We start from the raw sequence: 20388 nt of genomic DNA on the forward strand, positions 1-20388 counted from the left end.
AAATAGCCGACCGGGTGTGCGGCTAGTCGCGGGCTCTCCAGGAGCTCAGCCTACCGGACGAAGCCGGCGGCGGCGGGGCGGGGACGGCGGCACGGCGAGGACGGCGGCGCACCGGGGCAGCCCCGCGCCCTGGCCAGGTAAGCTGGAGAACCTTGGCTGCCTCACTCGCTGGCGGCGGCAGCCTGGGGCCGCCCGCGGCGCCGCGGGGACCCGGACGCGTGGGGGACGTCGCGGAAGCTGCAGACCGAGAGCCCCCGAGCGCTGCCCTGCGGACTCGGCGGGGCTGCGGGGAGGCCGCCGCTGGGATCTAGGGGTGCAGCCCGGCGGCCCTACGCCTCTTCGACCGGCCCATCCTCCTCCCACGACGGGCGGGCGGGTGCGGCGGGGTCCAGGCGATGGCTTTCGCATCCCGGGAGGGGCTCACCGCGGCGAGGGGCCACCCGGCGCGGGCAAGTGGCGCTGGCTGGCGGGGCCGCCCGCTCGGGTCTCGCCAGGCTGGCCCGGCCGCTGGTGCGTTCCGCTGCCCCGCTTGGCGCCGGCTTCAAGTCCTGGTGCAGGGTGGCGACTGCTGAGTTTGGGGTCGCTTCTGGGTTCGCTGCCCCGGGAGAACCCGAGCCCGGATCTTCGCCCCTTCCCTTTCCCTGTATAATAAGGCCCAGAGGGAAAAACTTCTCAATTAAAAACCCCACAGCTTGTTGCCCCTGGGCTGCAGGCGCCGGGTTGGGGGCACGGCGCGGACCTGCCCCTCGGCAGGGCCCCTTCTCCACGCCAGGCACTGCCTGGCAAGGCTGCTGGAGGGAGATCTGGCCGCAGATGGTGAAGGAGAACATCGAGGCCCCCGGTCCCCAAGCTGGGCTCCATGAGCCGGGCGGCGGGCCTTGGTAAGCCCAGGCGAGGGGCGAACTTCCTTTTCTCGGGGCCGACGCGGAGGGAGGGTGCGGGGAACGCCTGCTGAGGGGCCTGTCCCGCCATACCCCAGTGGAGAGCAGAGCCTTAGAGGGGCCTGCTAGTCTTAGTATTTACTGGCAGAAGGAAGGCTTATTTCTGCAGATCTCTTCAGATACGACCTGGCGGGCAGCAGACGTAAATCTGTGGTTGAGTGCAGTCAGCTCCTAAACGGGCATGCGGTGGATGAAGCGCCCCAAACTTGGCATCTTGCGTCTGGCACTTTGTTTTTGGGCTAAACTGCTTCTGGCGTCTTCAACCTCCTGTGCCTCTTTCTGTTTTTGTTTTTGTTTTTTTTTGTTTTTTTTTCTATTTTCTTCTTCTTTGAGAAAGGACAGTGGTTTTAGAAATAATGACCTGAGAGCTTTGCAGGTTGAAGTGGGACAAGTTTCCCTAAGGTGCAGGTTGGCAGGTGCCAGGAGCCTACAGGTGGCTTTTTCTCAGGCCTCTGGGTCAGGGTCCCTCAGGTGAGGTGAGGCAGGGGTTTCTCCCCTCTCAGAGGTGTGGCCACTACGCAGGGGGACAGGAACTGGGTTTCCCAGTCCGGGGAGTCCAGGATGCCCTGCCCTCTGAGCTGATCCGTGGGTTACCGTGGGGGCTGCCTTCCCCCACAGGCTGGGCTGGAGAGGGTCTCCTGAGCTTAGGATCTGTGGGACAGGAGGGCTGGGGTGACAAGGACACGTGGAACTTGCTGGGGCTCCGTGCAGTGTCCAGGGCGTGAGTAGATAAAGCTGGAGCTTGCAGCTGTGTGCCGGCAGCCCTCGGTGGGCTCTAGCAGTACTGGCAGTGGGGCCCTTGGGCTCCCTGGCTGGGCTGGGACTGGGTGATGGCACTAGCAGTGGGGCACCAAGTCTTCCTGTGTTGAATAGGAGTGGTGAGAGAGGGCATGCCTGTCTTGTGCCAGTTTTCAAAGGGAATGCTTCCAGTTTTTGCTCATTCAGTATAATATTGGCTGTGGGTTTGTCATAAATAGCTCTCATTATTTTGAGATATGTCCCATCAATACCTAATTTATGGAGAGTTTTTAGCATGAAGGGCTGTTGAATTTTGTCAAAGGCCTTTTCTGCATCTATTGAGATAATCATGTGGTTTTTGTCTTTGGTTCTGTTTATATGTTGGATTACGTTTATTGATTTGCATATGTTGAACCAGCCTTGCATCCCAGGGATGAAGCCCACTTGATCATGCTGGATAAGCTTTTTGATGTGCTGCTGGGTTTGGTTTGCCAGTGTTTTACTGAGGATTTTTGCATCAATGTTCATCAAGGATATTGGTCTAAAATTCTCTTTTTTTGTTGTATCTCTGCCAGGCTTTGGTATCAGGATGATGCTGGCCTCATAAAATGATTTAGGGAGGATACCTTCTTTTTCTATTGATTGGAATAGTTCCAGAAGGAATAGTGCCAGCTCCTCCTTGTACCTCTGGTAGAATTCGGCTGTGAATCCTTCTGGTCCCGGACTTTTTTTGGTTGGTAGGCTGTTAACTATTGCGTCAATTTCAGAGCCTGCTTTTGGTCTATTCAGGGATTCAACTTCTTCTTGATTTAGTCTTGGGAGGGTGTTTGTGTCCAGGAATTTATCCATTTCTTCTAGATTTTCTAGTTTATTAGCGTAGAGGTGTTTATAATATTCTCTGATGGTAGTGTGTATTCCTGTGGGATAAGTGGTGATATCCCCTTTATCATTTTTTATTGCGTCTATTTGATTCTTCTCTCTTTTCTTCTTTATTAGTATACTTTTAAAGCATTATTTCAGTGAATCCATGGCTGAGAACCTACTCTAATCTAGGTGCTGCCTTCGGCCATAACAAGAAAAGGAGAATAAACCATGGATGACAAAGCCTTCCCTTCGAGGCTGGTCTTGTTTCTTTCTGAATGTCTTTACAGAGAACTCAGTTCTGATTTTGCAGAGTTTTATGTTACATGCATAGGACAGAAAATAGGGACTAGGGAAGCTCTGAGATTTCTAGCATGTCTGTTGAATAAATAATAGTATTTTTTCAACTTTCTTACTGCTTTCATCTTAGGATCTACAGCACTCTGAAATACTAGTCAAACCTCAGAATACCCCTGTAGTATGCTTATGGGTGATCTTTTTCTGAGATTTACTAAGGGGAAAATTTGATGCATCGTAGACCGCCAAGCAGGTTCCCTGGAAGATGCAGATCAGACCAAGGAGCAGCCTTTTTGCCGCAACAGGTAGTCATGTTACTGCTTCAGGACTGCAAGATGGAATACATGAAAATGTGTTCATGTATGTGGCCTTAAAAATGTCACACAGAATTTGAAAAGTGAGAGCTTATCCTTAGAAAAAGAAAAAGGCTAAAAGCTGGTAGACACGAGATAGGACTGGACACTTGGAGAACAGGTTGATATCTTCTTAAATGCTGGGCAGACTTTAAAAAAAAATTCTATGGTCTGTTTTTGCTAACTAGAACCTATATAGTCTTCTTAGTAACATCCCCACATGGAAATAACCATCAGTCTCAGATGGAAAGAATGAGAAATCATCTAAATAGAGATGCAGAAAAGATTTAGCAGGACGAAAAGAACTGAACAGCACAGAGAGATGGGTGATACATAGTTCTGGAATTACACATTCAAAACATAAGCTAGTGAGACATTTAGAGAAAGCACTTTTGCACGCATTTGTCTTCAGCCCTCTGCCAAGAAAGTCCTCTAGCCCATGAAGAAAAGCAATGTTTCAGGACAACCAAGGGTTCTTTGAATCATCTCCTGTGTTCCTGTGGGACTTCCCTAGCCTTTGGATCCCTCACATTGCTCACTGCTCTGTGTCTCAAGCCTCATCTCCTCGACATCCATATGGATTAGCTTTCTGGCTCCCAATTTAGCTCCATTTCCTTGATTCTGACAACTTTACACATAGGTGTGCTGCCGTTTACATTCCACATGGCTCCTCACACATGTGTACAACATCCATTTAATTCATTTCTTTATAATGCTGAAATTCAGTGAGTTCCAACCATATGCTAAGGGCTGTGCTGGGTGCTGGAAATCAGTAGTGAGCAACACACTGATTTTTAGAAGTGTATATGTTGAGGAGAGGGACTAAAATATCAAAAATTATTTAAACAAAAATTATTGCTATAAATGTCATGTAGAAAAACATAGAATATGTGATGGCAAATAACAAAGCTCCTTGTCTAGGGCTTCAGGTACATTGTCCCAGAGGTGTCACCTCTAGACTAAAGCCTCTGGCTATTGAATATGAGGAGACATGGGATGGAATAGAGTGGCGAGGACTCCTGGGTACGTGCCTTGTGTGAAATTCCGAGTTAGGAAGGATCTGTTCTCTTTGAGGAGTGAGTGTTGGCTAATGCCACTGGAGCAGATTAAGCATGAGGTAGGAAGGCCTCGTCTTGCTTTCCAAGAGGACAAATGCCTGGATAGCAGAAAGGAAAATGAAGGAAAGGAAATGGATTCAACTGCTGGTTAGGACCTGGGGACAATTAGGTTGAGGGTGTGAGGAAAGTGAGGTGGCCACCATGGCTCCATGATTCTAGATGAAGAAAGGCCATCTGGGCAGCATCTGCCTGATGTTGGCCAAGCCTATGATATACAGCAAACAGGTGACCAGTTTCATTTGTCAAGAATAATATAAATGTGGCAACACTGTCCCCCTTATCACATATTTGTGAAAGTAAGAGAGTGTTTGTGTGTGTGTGTGTGTGTGTGTAAGGTGTGGAAGTCAAGAAAAGGCGGCTATCACGCTCTCTGGGTAGTTTTTGAGAGGGGAGGAAAGACCCAGGAAATAAAATGTAAATGAGATGCATAATCATGGTGAAATTTAAAAACGGAGTAGGAAGTAACCATGAATTAGATCCTTAAGGCAGAATGTTCTGTAAGAACATGGAGAGGATAAACAGCTTAGCTGAGTTCTTGATTGCATACAGAAGTGAAACCCTTGCATATATGCAAAATTATATTAGTATAAGAAGTCTTTGGTATGATTAAACTCAAGACATTAAACTTCCTGAGCATATATGGAGTCATTATTTGAAATTTTTGTGTATTCAGATTATAGTTTTATTATTTTTTTGGATACAGTTTTATTAAAATGAAGACAAACTTAAAATGTGGGAATACTGCCTGGAAAGTAGAATCAAATATGTGATAAATTTCTAGAAATTAACAAGTGTTTTCATTTACAGTATAAGCAATTATTGATGTATAACTATGAATCTTTTGATTTGTTTTCTGATCTGATAAACACTTCAAATAATATTTATTTTAAAACTTTTTAATTGATTCAAAATTAATCTGAATAGTTATAACAATTTTTGGATAAAGTTTATGTAATCATTATTATCCAAAATGTACAAAATCCAACTACATAAGGTTAAACCTTTACAGAAGACCACAAACTTATTCAAGCGTATTTTTGCTTTGTCAAAAATATTTATCCCTTAATGTCAAACAAAAGATTATAGAGCTAAGTAGTACTTTTCTATGAAAAGAAAAATAACAATGACAATAATGAAAATAAAAATCAGGACTTAAGCTAAGAAAGAATGGAAAACCTTAAGGAATATAATAGTGACAGGCAATTTTAGCATTAATTATGTAATCTCTTATTTAAAGTTAAACATAGCTGTGAAAAACCTGAAACATTTTCTCACTGAATGTGATCTGCCAGCTAACTAGTGAGAAGGTTTGGCTTCTAAATAGCTGAAACTTAGCCTGGAAATGCAGATTGTCGGTATTTTCTCTGCCCTCCAAAATTGTGATAATGAAATCTTTTAGTCTTCCCATTTCTGTTATACATAAATATGATAAAACAAGAACATGAAAATATGTTTGCATTGCCTTAGGATGATGCATTTGAACTCAGAGTCTTCATATAATCATCATATTGTCAGAACTTCTACAATGACAGTAGTCAATGCTGAGAGCAAAAGGAATCCCAAAATTCTTCCATAATGAACTGTATTATTAGCAAAGATTTATCTAAGAGTTTCAAAGTATTTTATAGTCTAAAAATCACATACATTCACACATATGTATTATCTGAAGAAATGCCTAAGAAAATGAAACCAAAGTTTAAAGAAAACACATTTTTAAATTTTAAAGCAAAGATCATTTATAGCTCTAACTAAAATGTTAAATGCCTCTTAAGTGTGTCTACCATTCATAGGCCAAGCAGACATTATTCCTGACGGCTTTTATTTCTTGACAATTTTTGCTCACTTGAAATCCCTAGAAAATATGCCCACCAGGTTAACAACAATTTTAGAATAACTTATGAATTGGCTTTTAGGTAAAGTTTCTGAACATTCGTTGTTGAGCTACATCCTGCTCCACACATAAATTATGATATGAATTGTTCTACATGTAATATATATTATTATTACATGTGATCAAGTGTCACACATGTCCCCAAATACCTGTTCACCTCCTCCGCGTGGCTGAATGGCAGAAGTTTTAGAGCAACTACCCCAAAGCAGCAATGTCAGCCGTCTTCTCCAATCTTCCCTATAATTCTTGCAGCTCTCTCATAGATGACAATATGCCCTTCACCAAGATCCATCCTTTCTTAATTATATGGAAAACCTCAATTTCATAACCCATGAACAGAAAGGGGAAAAACCTCTCATTCTTTTACTCTCTGCAGTGCCAAATACACTGTTAGATTTTTCACTTTCTGCCTCTCTGACCCTGTTTTCCTGTGTCTTTTTCTTTCTCTTCTCTCTTTTTTAGTGATCAGGTAATTACCTCTGGTCCATACTGTGGCCTCTTTTCCATAGTTTTATTTTCCAAGTGCTCTCTGCACTATCAATTCCTCTCCCCTCTAGATTACACCAATTCTCTGTTTTTTAGTAGCTTCACTTTGGAAACACCAACACTGGCATTTTTATGAACAGAGTACATTTCCATACACCCACAGACACACACATGCACACACACCCACACACGCACACACCTCTGTTAAAGACCTTGAAACCCAGAAAGTTCTAGAAAAGTAGATCAGAGATGTACTTTCTTTCAACAAATTCAAATTTTGGCCAAAAATATCTTTTTGTGAATACTTTGTAAATGTATATCCTCATCTATTGAAAATTATGCATAATGTTTCCAATTGTGTTGAAATGCTTCAGTATAGGGTAGCATTTTTTCCTATTTTCAGTTAAGAACTGAATAGAACTCAATGCCAAGAAGGAGTGACAAGTGAGATCCCTTCCTGAAGCAACTATGAGGGGAATACAAGGTCCACAATGTAGCTCCTTTTTGAAATATGATTAACCATTGAATTACACTAATCTCTTTGTAAAACCCTGCATTATGGTAGCATGTGTAATACTGGAAATTTAAGAAATATATGTAATTCTTCTATACACTTTTTGTCCAAATGTCAAATGATAAATTATAAATGCTGAACACTGATGTTCTCCCTCCAAATTGCACTAAAAGTGCTCTGCAGCATAGGAAATGGAAATTTTAATTCATTAGTCCACTTATAACTTCAAGTTAATCTTCTTATAAAATTGTCTGTCTTGGATGGGGAATATCACACACCAGGGCCTGTCGTGGGTTTGGGGGAGGGGAAAGGGATAGCATTAGGAGATATACCTAATGTAAATGACGAGTTGATGAGTGCAGCACACCAACATGGCATGTGTATACATATGCAACAAACCTGCACGTTGTGCACATGTACCCTAAAACTTAAAGTATAATAAAAGTAAAAAATATATACATATTATTTACAATATCATAAAAATAAAATACCTATAAATAGAAAAAAAATTGTCTGTCTTACAAAGTATATTTACACATCAATTTACTAAAGTGAAATTTGAACATTTGTAAGAATTGCTATATGTATAAAAATATTGATTATGTATAATTAGCATTTTTATTATTGATAGCATTTTTTTAATTAGAAGAAAAAACAAGGTTTATTATATGATGAAAAGCCAGCAGAAACATGCAATTGCGAGATTACATCTTTAAATATTCACGGATGTCTTGTTTCCATTTTATTTACCCCAGTTTCTTAACTTACTAATCTTGAATTCAGCAAATGTTTATATATGGTGGCTATGTATCATTTACAATACATAGTAAAATTCACCGATAACTTGAATGAAGCATTACAGGAAGTATCCTAAACAACACTAGGAAAAAAATATATTGTTAATATATTGAAAATTACAAAAGAAAATCCATCCCTGTTATGCTAAAATAATGAAATTTATTCTTTGTAATTTCCTAGAAGTAGATGGATAAAGAAATTTACAAGTTTTTGGTTAGTATATTGTTTCACTTATTTTTTATTTTTTATTTATCTTATTTTTTTAAGTTTTTTGAGACGGAGGCTCTCTCTGTCGCCAGGCTGGAGTGCAGCCTATTTATGATCTCAGCTCACTGCAACCTCTGCCTCCCAGGTTTAAGCGATTCTCCTGCCTCAGCCTCCGGAGTAGCTAGGACTACAGGCGTACGTCACCACGCCCAGCTAATTTTTGTATTTTTAGTAGAGACAGGGTTTCACCATGTTGGCCAGGATGGTCTCGATCTCTTGACGTTGTGATCCGCCCACCTCGGCCTCCCAGAGTGAACTTATTTTTGAAATGTGAAGCAATCTAACATATAGAAAAGGGAAGCACATAATATCCTTTTCACTCACATTCTAGTGATGCCTTCTCATTTTCAGCAGAGCAATGCTTGGAATTTTATATGATTGGGCATTTGCACTTTATAGCAACAAACTGATCAGTTGGTGGGGTGCCCAGATAATATGTGCTAATATTTCATTTATACTGTACTTAGCAGGAAAATTATTGGAGACATGTCAGCTTATGTGTGAAATACATTCAAGGTCAGAATACAAAAATCACAAGTACACACAAGGCATTTAGCATAAGCTTCCTGACCTGGCTTTGAAGTGTTACAACAGAGATTATTTGCCTCCAATTCAAAATGTCTCTTCCCTTAAATTAGGGACATAAATGGGACCATATTTTTCAGTGCTTGAGAAAGCATCCTTTTAGAGCAATGGTACTGAATTAAGAAATTCTGGTTCAGAATACAGTGGAATTTAGTGTCCCATGGACAACCCTTCAACATTTCTTATTTATTTATGAACTCAAAATCAATCCTGTATATTCAGAGCAGACACAAATAATGGCTGAGATCTTTTACAGCTCAGTTGGCTTGATTTTTCTAGGCATAGATATACTATTGCTTAGGATCATAGAAAGAGCACTGGGGCAAGGGTCTGGAGAGCTGAATCCTAGTCCTTGGTTTGACTCTTACAGGATGTGGGATTAGCCTCTATTTTCCTATCTGTAAGTACTTTTCCTTTCTTAGAGTTGTGACTCTAAGGATTTTATTTTTATTTTATTTCAACAGAATTATATAAAGTTTTAATTTCTCATCTCCTCCTTCCACAAACATGTAAAAACGAAACACTGTCCCTCAAATATCTTGTTAATGCCTCTTTCTTTTCATTAATTTTATGGCCAAATTACTGTTGTTCTTGGGGAAAAAAATAAATGACAAGAGCAAATCTCCATCATTTTCAAGCCCCAGTGGTAAATAATGTTAGCAATTTTGGATGGATCCTTTCAGAAATTTTCAGTATATATATATTCACATTATGTGGTGATGAAATTATTCTCTACAAACTCAATTTCTACTCTTCTTTTTGTAATGCAATATTTATTGACCACATTTATATTAACATATTCTTTATAACATCTGCATAATATTCCATGGAATGGTCATTTTATGGTGTAGCTAATGAGTTTATATTAGTGGACTTTTTTGCTGTTATAAATAATACTGTAATAAGCATCTTCATATATATTCATCTATATTGGTTCTTAGTGTAAATTATTAGTGGTGCCCTTGCTGGATGAAAGGAAGTGAGTGTTTTAATTTGCCACATATTTGCAATGGCTCTTCAAAAATTTGGACCTATTATACTCTCACAGGTAGTGCATTAGCATATTTCTTTCCTTTATCTTTGCTAAAATTGAATGTTTTACAACTAAAATTTTTGTTAATCTGATATTCATACTGTTTCAATTGACATTTTTTAAACAGTTATGATTGAGCTTGGACTTTTTTTCACATGTATTTTAATTATCAACATACTTTTTCTGATTAACTCAATAATTTTTAGTAAGTTGTCTATATGCTATGATTTCATTTTTACCACCTACTCCACTTTGCAAATAAAAGAATAATGTATTGTCAATATGGATAATTTGGAAAATGTACAAAAGTTAGCAAAACAGTCGAACAGGAAGCTGAAGAAGGAAGGAAAATGCTGCTATCTTGATAAAGTAAGTCAAAAGAAAATTCTCTCAGATTTGGTGACTGGCAGGGTGATCCAAAGCCTAGAATCTTACCACAGACCCAGTCAATCACCAACTACCACCAATTTCTTCCTCTAATATATCACATTCTCTCTCTTCTCAGTCCTTTGTGCTCACCATGGTATTTGATTTCTGATTATTCTTTCTCCAAACTAGCCCTAACTTGCAACTTCCACATGCAGTCCTCCACAGTACTGCCAGAGCAACAGCTACAACTGTATAATTGAAGGCATTGCCCTTCTGGGTTCTCTATATTGTTTGCCATCTTTGACAGATAAACTAGATGAGCTCTTTTTACAACACTCAGAGAATGTTTTGAATTCACATTTTTACCATGTTACTCACCTATTCGAATCAGTTCCCTCCTCCTCTCTTGTATCACATATTGTCTCTGATAAGAATAAGTTGAGTTATTTGTAGTTCCTGAAGAATTTCATGTTCTTATAACATTAAATTTTTCCCACACTATTTGTTATAACCAGTTTACCTATTATTTCTGCCAAAAAAAACTTATCTGAATTTCAGATCAGATATTACTTTAGGTGAAGACTTGCAGTCCGACTTCCCTTACCTGAGATAGGTATTTATTGTTTCCTCATCTCACAGGACTTTGCAAATCCCACTATTATGGTAGATAGCATATTAAAATTTAAATTTCTGGCTTGCATGTCTATTTTTCTACTCAGCATGGGTTCATTCGCAGTAGTGATCACGTCTTTGGTTCTTAACAAAAGTGGTTTTCTTTGGATTTTCCAGAAGCAGGACCTAAGAGACAAATTCACGTAAAAATAATTTATTAAGGAAGGGCTCCAGGGTAGATAAATAAGGCAATTAGTGAAGTAGGGCAAGAAAGGCAAGGAAGTCAGGCAAGAGTGTGATCACCATGCAAAGCCCAAGAATAGCCTTGAGCCTGATTCTGCAGGGAAACTGGAGTGTAAACTAAGCTTCAGAGCTATTATAATCCAGACTATGGATGTGAGGCTTTAGTCAGCATCTTTCAGTCACTGGTTAGTGAAAATCTCAAGGGGATATAAACTCCCAGGCACTTCACACCCTTTTTAAGCAAGGGCCAGTAGCTCCAGTAGCTGAATGGCAGTTCTCCAAAGGAAAAAAAATCATGTAGGCACTCAATAAATTTTGAATGGCTGGCTGGCAGGACAAATGGATAAATGACAAATTACACAACTTGGGGTTGCTTAAAAGACAACAGGGGGACATTGAAGACTTTTGATGAAGACAGTGGTACCCTCAAAATGATAAATTGAGTAGATTAGTTTAGAAGCATTGAGTAGAATACATTAATGGAAGGAAAGTCAAAATGCAGGAACAGTATTTAAAAGAAAATTGCCATGGTGATAAAGGCCAGTTCTAGCATGAAAGCAGCAGTATGCAAGGTAGGACATGCCTTGGATTCATACTGCAAATGAAAATTTCATCATTCTTGATGACTGTCGGCATTTGTGAGATAAAGGAAAAGAGCAAAGAGTGGGGGTTTTGTGCTCAAGTGACAGTAGGATTGCTTACAGAAAAGGAAAATCTGAACACATGGGGATCTGAGTTATTAGGATAGGCTGGGGGAAGAGATAATGTTAAAAATTGAGGTCTAGAGGTGATGAGAGTCAGTAGGGACGAGCACACATTTATAAAGAAGACATATTGGAAAAGTGTTACTTGATCTTGGAAGACCTGACGGATTGGAGATATGGATGTGAGATTTAGCATTGGAGACAGGAGAGCTGGGAGGCCGAGGTGGGCAGATCACGAGGTCAGGAGATTGAGACCATCCTGGCTAACACGGTGAAACCCCGTCTCTACTAAAAATACAAAAAAATTGGCCGAGCATGGTGGCGGGCGCCTGTAGTCCCAGCTACTCAGGAGGCTGAGGCAGGAGAATGGCGTGAACCCGGGAGGCAGAACTTGCAGTGAGCCAAGATCGGGCCACTGCACTCCAGCCTGGGTGACAGAGCGAGACCCTGTCTCAAAAAAAAAAAAAAAAAAAAACAGAGCTGAACATGGAATGGGGAGAGGGAACCTTTAAAACAGAGGTTATGGAACAAAGATATTGAAGAAGAACAGGACTATGACAAATGTCATATGGTGATACAGAAAAAGAGGAGATAGGAAAAGGTAGAGGAGAAACAGGACTTAAATTCACACTGCATTCTTATCTTACTCTAATGGCAATTTAAGCTGGTATAACTTCTGAAAATCAATTTGATAATAAATACCAAAAATGTTTTAATATTTGGATATTTTATTCCAGCAATCTTACTTTCATCTCAATAATCCTAAGAAATCAACTAGAAATAATCATGTTAGCAGCAGTGTCAAAATCGTAGTCTAAATGTCGAGTAATACGAGAATATTATTATAGAACCCAAGGGTAAAATCTCACATAATCATTACAGTCTGTGATTTTAGACACTATTTAATGCCATAAAATTATTTTATAAATATTGTTTGAAAAAATAGGCTATAAAATATATACACCAACATTACAAAATTTATTTTGTTTATATTATGTGCATATGTGTAGATATGGATGGTATGTATGCGATCTCACTTAGTGTATATAATTTATACACTAAATATGAATGTTGACCATTGAGTCTTAATTGATTATGATTGTCTATTTTTTCAAATTTTTCCGATTGAGCATAGTAGTTTTTATGTTTTTTGTGTTTTTTGAGAGAGGGTCTTGTTCTGTTGCCCAGGTCAGAGTGCGGTGGCATGATGTGTCTCACTGCAGCCTTCACGTCTCGGGCTCAAGTGATCCTCCCATCTCAGCCTCCCTAATAGCTGGGAGCATAGGTGCACGCCAATACTCCCCGCTAATGATTTGTTATTATTACTACAGATGTGGTTTTACTTTGTTGCCCAGGCTGGTCTCAAACTCCTGAGTCAAGCAACCTTCCTGCCTTGGCCTCCCAAAGTGCTGTGACTGCAGGCATGAGCCACCCTGCCTGCCCTGAGTGAGTTACTTTTTCTTTTAAGTGTAAGTGGATGGTGAAAATAGAATCATAGAAGACCTTCTTTCTAATATAGAAGTTGCTACCGATGTTAACTTTGAAATAATTATAAATAAATAAAAATAAAAATTCAATTCTTTAGTCAAGAGCTGAATAGCTATGTGTGGTTGGTTAATACTGTGTTGTGCAATACTGATTTATAGAATATTTCCATCATAATAGAAAATTGTGTTAGATTGTGTAGACTAAGAGATCCGTCAGGCAGATTTTTCAGAAAAGAAAGTAATAGAAATTCTAGAACTAAATGTAATACGTGAAATAGCCTAAATTAAGAATTCAATGGATAAGATGCAGAGAGATCATTAAATGCAAGAAAGGGAAGAAGAAAACATCAATAATGAAAAGAGAGACAAAAACAGAAAATGTGTGAAAGGAGATAGAATAGTACATAATTTTATATTAGTATTATGCATGAACTTGTGTTTGCATATGTTCATGTTCTTATATATATATACACGTATATACTTCTTGCTGTTTATTCTAGAGAAATGATGTGCATATGTGTGCCTAGATGTTTCATCATATATGATTTCTGATCACTAGAAACACAGAAACATCAAAACTTCATCGTCAAAGCATTAGGTTCATGAATTATTGTTTATTCAAACAAAGAATCCTATCGAGCATCCAAAATGAATGAAATATGTGACTCAAGAACATAAACAAATTGGAAAACAAAATGTACTGTAGGTAAAATCATACACGAAGACTATATGCTTTATGGTTCCATTTATATAAACTTAAAAGGAAATTCTTAAGAGTGGTAACTAAATATAATAAGGAATTATTGCCATAAATATTTGAACAGTGTAGTTACTATTCCTTCAGTGGAAGAAAGGGGGCTGTGACTGGAAGAGCAGACAGAAGGCTTCTAGAGGGCTAACAGTGATGGTTTCATATACAAGCAGTGGTTCCTTGGCTTTCTTTCCACACGGGTTTCTTTCACTTTCTCAATAAAGCAGGGAAGAAAACAGGAGCAAATCATACATCTCCTATAATTCAACCTTGATGCCTTGCTCCAGCTGTAATGCACTTGACCACTTCCCAAGATCTCCACTCCCAGCTCTCTGGGTTACAGGTCTTTTCTAAAGTATCTCTTTTTTTCCCCTCATCTCTGTTTTCTTACGCTTTATGTCATTTTCCTGTAATGCCTATCTCTTCCTTCTTCAGATCACTGTTTGTCTGACAATGTGTTCCACAGTTTAAAATCCTGAAACAACAGCAACAACAACAGTAAAACCAAAATACCAGCTCTTAAAACTAGAAGATTTTTAAATATTGTATTACACAACAAAACTTGGCATGACTTGAACTCATTTGGTGGCAAAACCTGATCTGGAAACATAGGAGGCAAAACGTGGTACCGCCCAGTGCTGGAACCGGTGTGACTTTAAAACGGCATGCATGTCACATTATCATTCTCAAATCCAAATAAATAGAACTCTAAATTTTGCAACAACATAGATGTCCCCAAATGCTCTCTATAAGATTGAATACACACTTTGTATTGTGTCTTGCTCTTCATAGTCATTGTTAAATATTGCCATGTTGAGTGCTAAGCCAATGAGTGATTTTATGGTTTTATAAGGCTGTCAATTTCAAACAATAGATAAAATACCTATGTCATTTATGATGCTGGAAGCTAGCCAATATAATTACGAATATTGGGATATTTTTACCCCAATAAGTTTCCAGTCTCGTGACTAATACCCACACAGATGATAAGAAAGACAGTGACAATCTGATGAGGATTGTATGTAGAATAAAAATGATAGAATGGAGGTAAATGTATAATAAACACCGAGTAAAGTTCTGTGATATTATAAATTAAAGTAGGTAGTTTTAGAGTTTTCAAAGTAAGAAAAGTAATACATTAAGGAACATGTTTGCTTAGAGAAGTATGATTCATACCAGTGTGCAGAAAAATAGAAAAGCAATTCAGATGATCTCAACTTTATGAGTTTTCTAGGAAACACTCAGTATGTGATATAGACTGTAGTAACAGTCTGAAAAGTTAAAAGAATGTAACCTTAGAAATAAAAAATTGCAGAGTGAAGAATCTATTTCCTGTTTTCTGCAGACTCATCTTGGAAAATTTGAAGTATTCATTGTGCAGAGCATGTGGTTACATGTAGGTTACCAATGTTGATGCTACTGAAAGGATGGCCTTTAAAATTGCCCCACAGCTTCACAGGACACAGAATACACTTGTCCATACTTCAATTTTTGAATTTAAGAAAAAAAAAGCCTTCTAGAAAACTAGTAGTTCTGACTCACGCTCTTGCATACCAGTTGTTTCTCTAATTTAGTCATAGTTACTGGTTTTTCCCTTTTGATTATATGCGATTTGTCTTATCCTTGCACCCTGGGATCTGGATTTGGAGTGAAACACACAGGGATCCAGTGTTAGAGCAAACACTTAGAATGAAAAGACTTTAGAACTGAGAGCCAGGTTGAGGCCTCAGGTCAGATCATTAAAGGGTTGCAGTTTTATTTCTGGAATAATGTTTGTACTTTTTATTTGTTTAGTATTTCCAAGAAATTAAATATGACTTTTTCTTTTAGTTTAAATAAATTTATCATACTTAATATACCTTAAAATAATAAATTGAGTTACTACTTCAAGTCATCATGTTTATTATTAGCCTGTCTTTGCCATCACCTACAAAGTTCAGTTAAAGATTCACCATCTAATGAGAGCAAGGAACATTCATGTAGATTTTTAAATTTTACTTAAAATTATGTCTTTTACAATTACCTCAAATTATTTCTTTTATTTTTTAATTATGTTTTGAAAATATCTAGCTGTGTAATACCAAAAACTTTTTTTTTTTTGTGAGACAGGGTCTCTGTCACCCAGGCTGCATTGCAGTGGTGACAGCATAGCTCACTGCAGCCTTGAACACTTGAGCTCGAGCCATCATCTGTCCTCAGGCTTTGTAATTTGGGATTACAAACGCATGCCACCAGGCATGGATACTTTTTGTTGTTGTTGTTGTTTTGTTTTTGTAGAAACAGGGGTCTCACTATATTGCCTAGGCTGGTCTCAAACTCCTGGCCTCAAGTGATCCTCCCACTTTGGCCTGTTTTTGCTATTTTTGAAAGTTGACTGAACTTAGTTTAGTTAAATAGTGAGCCAAATCCATCAAATGTGTTCATAAATAGAAAGAAGTAGGCTAAAATTCATTTGATAGAATAAAAAAGTGTTTGTGAGTGGGTACGTATAAAAATAACTTGAAGGTAAATAACAGAAAATCTGTTTCCTTGAATGTCACCCATTGTACCTGCCTCTCCATTGTGTATCTGGACCCTGCCCTTCATCTTGGGCCTCCTGCCTGGAGAAAACTGCACCATGATGCCACTAGCTTCCACTAACTGGAATCTGCCTTTCCCTTCCCACTCTCTTTCTTTCCCATCTCTACCCCAATTAAATCCCTAAACTTTGCTGATTAACCATTTAAACATCCTTTTATTCCGTCCATTTTTTCACTTTCATTTTTTCATTGCTAACTCTCTATGTGAAGCCACCTCAACTTTTTCTCAAAATGTCAGCTATAATGGCCTAGCTCATCTCCCAGTCATTCCAGGCTTGCATCTGCCCAAACTGCCCTCCACTCTACCCTGTGCTGTTTTCTAAACAACAAATTTTATCCTGTTGCTTCCCAACTTCAAACTCCTCAATGACTTGCAAATGCCTTCAGCATATAGCTGAACATGATATGCCTCATTTTATTTCTGTAGCCTCCTGTTTCCCTTTTCATTGTATATTTCATTGTATATTACAGTCACACTTCAAATTCCTTGAAGTCAGGGAAATTGTCTTATTCAGTGTTGTATTCCCAGAACCTAACACAGTGTTTGCTATGTAGCAGATTTTCAAGATAATTTTTATTTTAAATTTCAGTTTGATGAGTTTAAATCAGATAAATATATGACTTTTTGGCATCCTGAGTCTACTTCTATTCTTTCATTTTAGAGTTTAAGTAAGCTTAGGCTACTATGAGAGTTACTTGAAAACTGTTATCCAGATCCTCTGGAGGTTGAAATACTGGTAATAGAAGCATCTGGTCCGTTGTCAGTTCTAATTTTGCTCAATCCAAACTGGCAGATAGAAAAACTTGCTAATAAAGGCCAACTCTTGATACTCCAAAAGTGGCAATTGGCTGGGTACGGTGGCTCACACCTGTAATCCTAGCACTTTAGGAGGCCGAAGCGGGATGGATTGCCGGAGGTCAGGAGTTCAAGACCAGCCTGGCCAACATGGTAAAACCCCATCTCTACTAAAAATACAAAAATTAGCCAGGCATGGTGGAGCATGCATGTAATCCCAGCTACTCGGCAGGAGAATCACTTGAACCCAGGAGGCAGAGGTTGCGGTGAGCCAAGATTGTGCCATTGCACTCCAGCCTAGGCGACAAGAGCGAGACTCCATCTCAAAAAAAAAAAAAAAAAAAGTGGCAATCAACTCTTCATTTCCAGAATTGATATTCCAAAAAATGTTTGTCAGTGGATGAGAACAGATCTGGTACTGTATTTTATTCTGTATATATTTCTTTGGACTGCTGTAACAAATCACCACAAACCTGGTGACTTCAAACAACAGATATATTCATTCTCTTGTGGTTCTGGAGTCTGAACATTTGAAATGAAGGTGTGAAGAGGATTGGCTTCTTCTGAGGGCTCTGAGGGAAAATCGAGCTCATGCTTCTTCCCTAGTTTTTGGTGGTTGCCATCAATCTTTGGTACTCTTGCCAGTGGCAACCTAACTCCAACCTCTGTCTCCATCTATACACGCATCTCTTCTATGTGCCTGTGTCCGTCTCTAAATTTCCCTCTTCGTATAAGAACATCAGTCATACTGGATTTCAGATCTTTAGCAATCCAGTGTAAATTCATCTTAACTTTATTATATTTGAAAATATCTTATCTTCAAATAAAGTCACATTCACAGAGCCCAGGTAGAAATCAATTTTGGGGGGATACATTTACTTCTACTTTTCTTTGATGAATATAAGGTAAAAAGAGTTGAGTAGAAAAAATAAAAGTAGAAAACTATCTTTAATATGGGATGAGAATATTATTTTCAATGAATCATGTTTGTTAAAACTATTATAATAAAAAATGACAAAATCAAAAATTGTAATAAATGTTTAACAGCTAATTAAATACAGGATCCTGAATCACTGACTGACAGAAATATTCTCTCAAGTTAGAAATATAGAAATGATCAAGTGTAATTTAATATATATTTTTCTGATATATGGTCATCCAATATCAGCACTAGGCAATCTCCTACATATGCCTTTCCTTAAAAGTGATGGTAAATACTAATAAAATATACTTTATCAAATGGAATTATTTTGGGTTCATGGAAGTCAAACAGTTTTTGAATAAAGACTTTATCTGGCAACTCAGGAAAACCATTTTTATTGCTTCATTGAGAAGAGGAAATGAAAATATTGAGTTACAAGAGAAGATGACTTTTTTAAAAAACCAGTCTTTACATCATGATTATTAGAAGATGTGACACTCCCCTATGATGAAGCACTTAAACATTTTAAGGGTATTCATTCACAATATTGAGATATCAATTCATACTTTTCGGAAGGCAAAAGTTAAATGAAGTGCAATCGTGGAATAATTTACAATGAATAGCAAAAGTATTGTGAATGGACTGAAACATTCAACAAAAACCTATTTAGTACTGACTATGTATGAGGCACTGTTCTATTTGTAGGGGGTAGTGCAGGAAACAGAGGGACAAAAATCAGGCTCTCTTGCAACTTACACTGCCCTAGTCATGCTGAATATTCTCCACCTGCTCCTCTGGTTCCACTTCTCATACTTCAGTGAGGTTTGAGCTCTGGCCACTGACTCCTAAGTACTGCTTCACTTTCTATACTCTGGCTTGGTATTGCTTTGACCAACAAAAGACAGAGCAGATCAGAGGTTGGAGGAGAGATCAATCTGATTGTGATTTCTCAGGATCCTTCCCTGCTGAGGCATAGCTTGGCAGTGCCTGATTTCTGTTACTTAAGGCCACATCTAATAGGTTCAATTGTCTGTTCCTTACCCTTGCTCCTTTAGACAATGGAAATAGCTTTAGTCCATCTAGCTTCTTCTAACTTGTGAAATTCTTGAAAACTGCTTACATATTTATAAATAGCCATTTTGTTAAATTCTCTTTAATTATCCCCTTTGACTATGCCTTCTGTTTCCTAAAGAACCTTACATGATGCATAGGGTTAGAAAGGAAATACAAATACATTAGATATTTGAAAAAAAAAGACATTTTAGTAGATGCTGTCAGCAACCCATCCATATCTCCTTGGCTTTCACCATTCTTGGGTATGCTCCCTATTGACAACTCTTCAACTGAGCACTCTCTTTGGCTGCTGCAGTTTTCCAGGCTTAAAGATAAAGTAGATTGGGCATGTTAGAAACTAATGCATTCTTTCCACATCCTTCCCCAAGGCAGCCATCAACCAATAACTGCCAGATAATGTGGACCAAATTCTCAGCTTCTTGGAACCTTGGTTGGAACTCCTCTGGGTCATATTCACCCCATCCTTCTGAGTTTCCTGCTGAGCCTAGGCACCTGGTGCCCACAGCAGTATGCTGCTTGATAACAAAACTTTATTGGCTTCGTTTCTTCCATGCCATACTTTTCCACTCCAGTGTTGTTGATTCCTAGGATTACCTCCACAAATACACATTCTGTCTCACACACACATATACACATGCCATACAAACACTACACAAACACATTCTTGTGCAATAGTAAGCTCTGGAAGGTTCTGAGGAGAGGAGACATGCACAATTTTAGGCTTCAGTGGGCCCACTCTGGATATTGTGTTGACAGAGATTTGAAGGGTTGTGAGGGCAGACACACTGAGACTCTTTAGGGAGGTTAGTTCATCTATAACACTAGTAGACCACCGCAAGAATCTAGAGGAAAGATGATGAGGGATTACATCTTTGCCATGATGCTATGATGAGATTGCTTTTTAGATCATCTGATCAATATTTTTAAAAATATGTTATGTATCAGTTTCTATACTAGAAGTTAGCAAGA

At 38.8% G+C, this 20388-nt stretch overlaps 1 protein-coding gene across 2 annotated transcripts in view; it reads left to right on the forward strand.

Annotated features, from left to right (window-relative positions):
* The window catches only part of LOC134737562 (golgin subfamily A member 6-like protein 1), a 96109-nt gene continuing 75721 nt past the window's right edge, over positions 1-20388 (forward strand). The window contains exon 1 of one of the 2 annotated variants that reach the window (XM_063653115.1): positions 1-137. The gene's annotated coding sequence lies outside the window, so the exon portion shown is untranslated. Of the gene's footprint in view, positions 138-12951; positions 13257-20388 lie in introns of those variants that run through there. The other variant, XM_063653114.1, reaches the window with a different exon arrangement.

The sequence above is a fragment of the Pongo pygmaeus genome, chromosome 16, assembly GCF_028885625.2.
Source record: "Pongo pygmaeus isolate AG05252 chromosome 16, NHGRI_mPonPyg2-v2.0_pri, whole genome shotgun sequence".
Classification (NCBI taxonomy): Eukaryota; Metazoa; Chordata; class Mammalia; order Primates; family Hominidae; genus Pongo; species Pongo pygmaeus.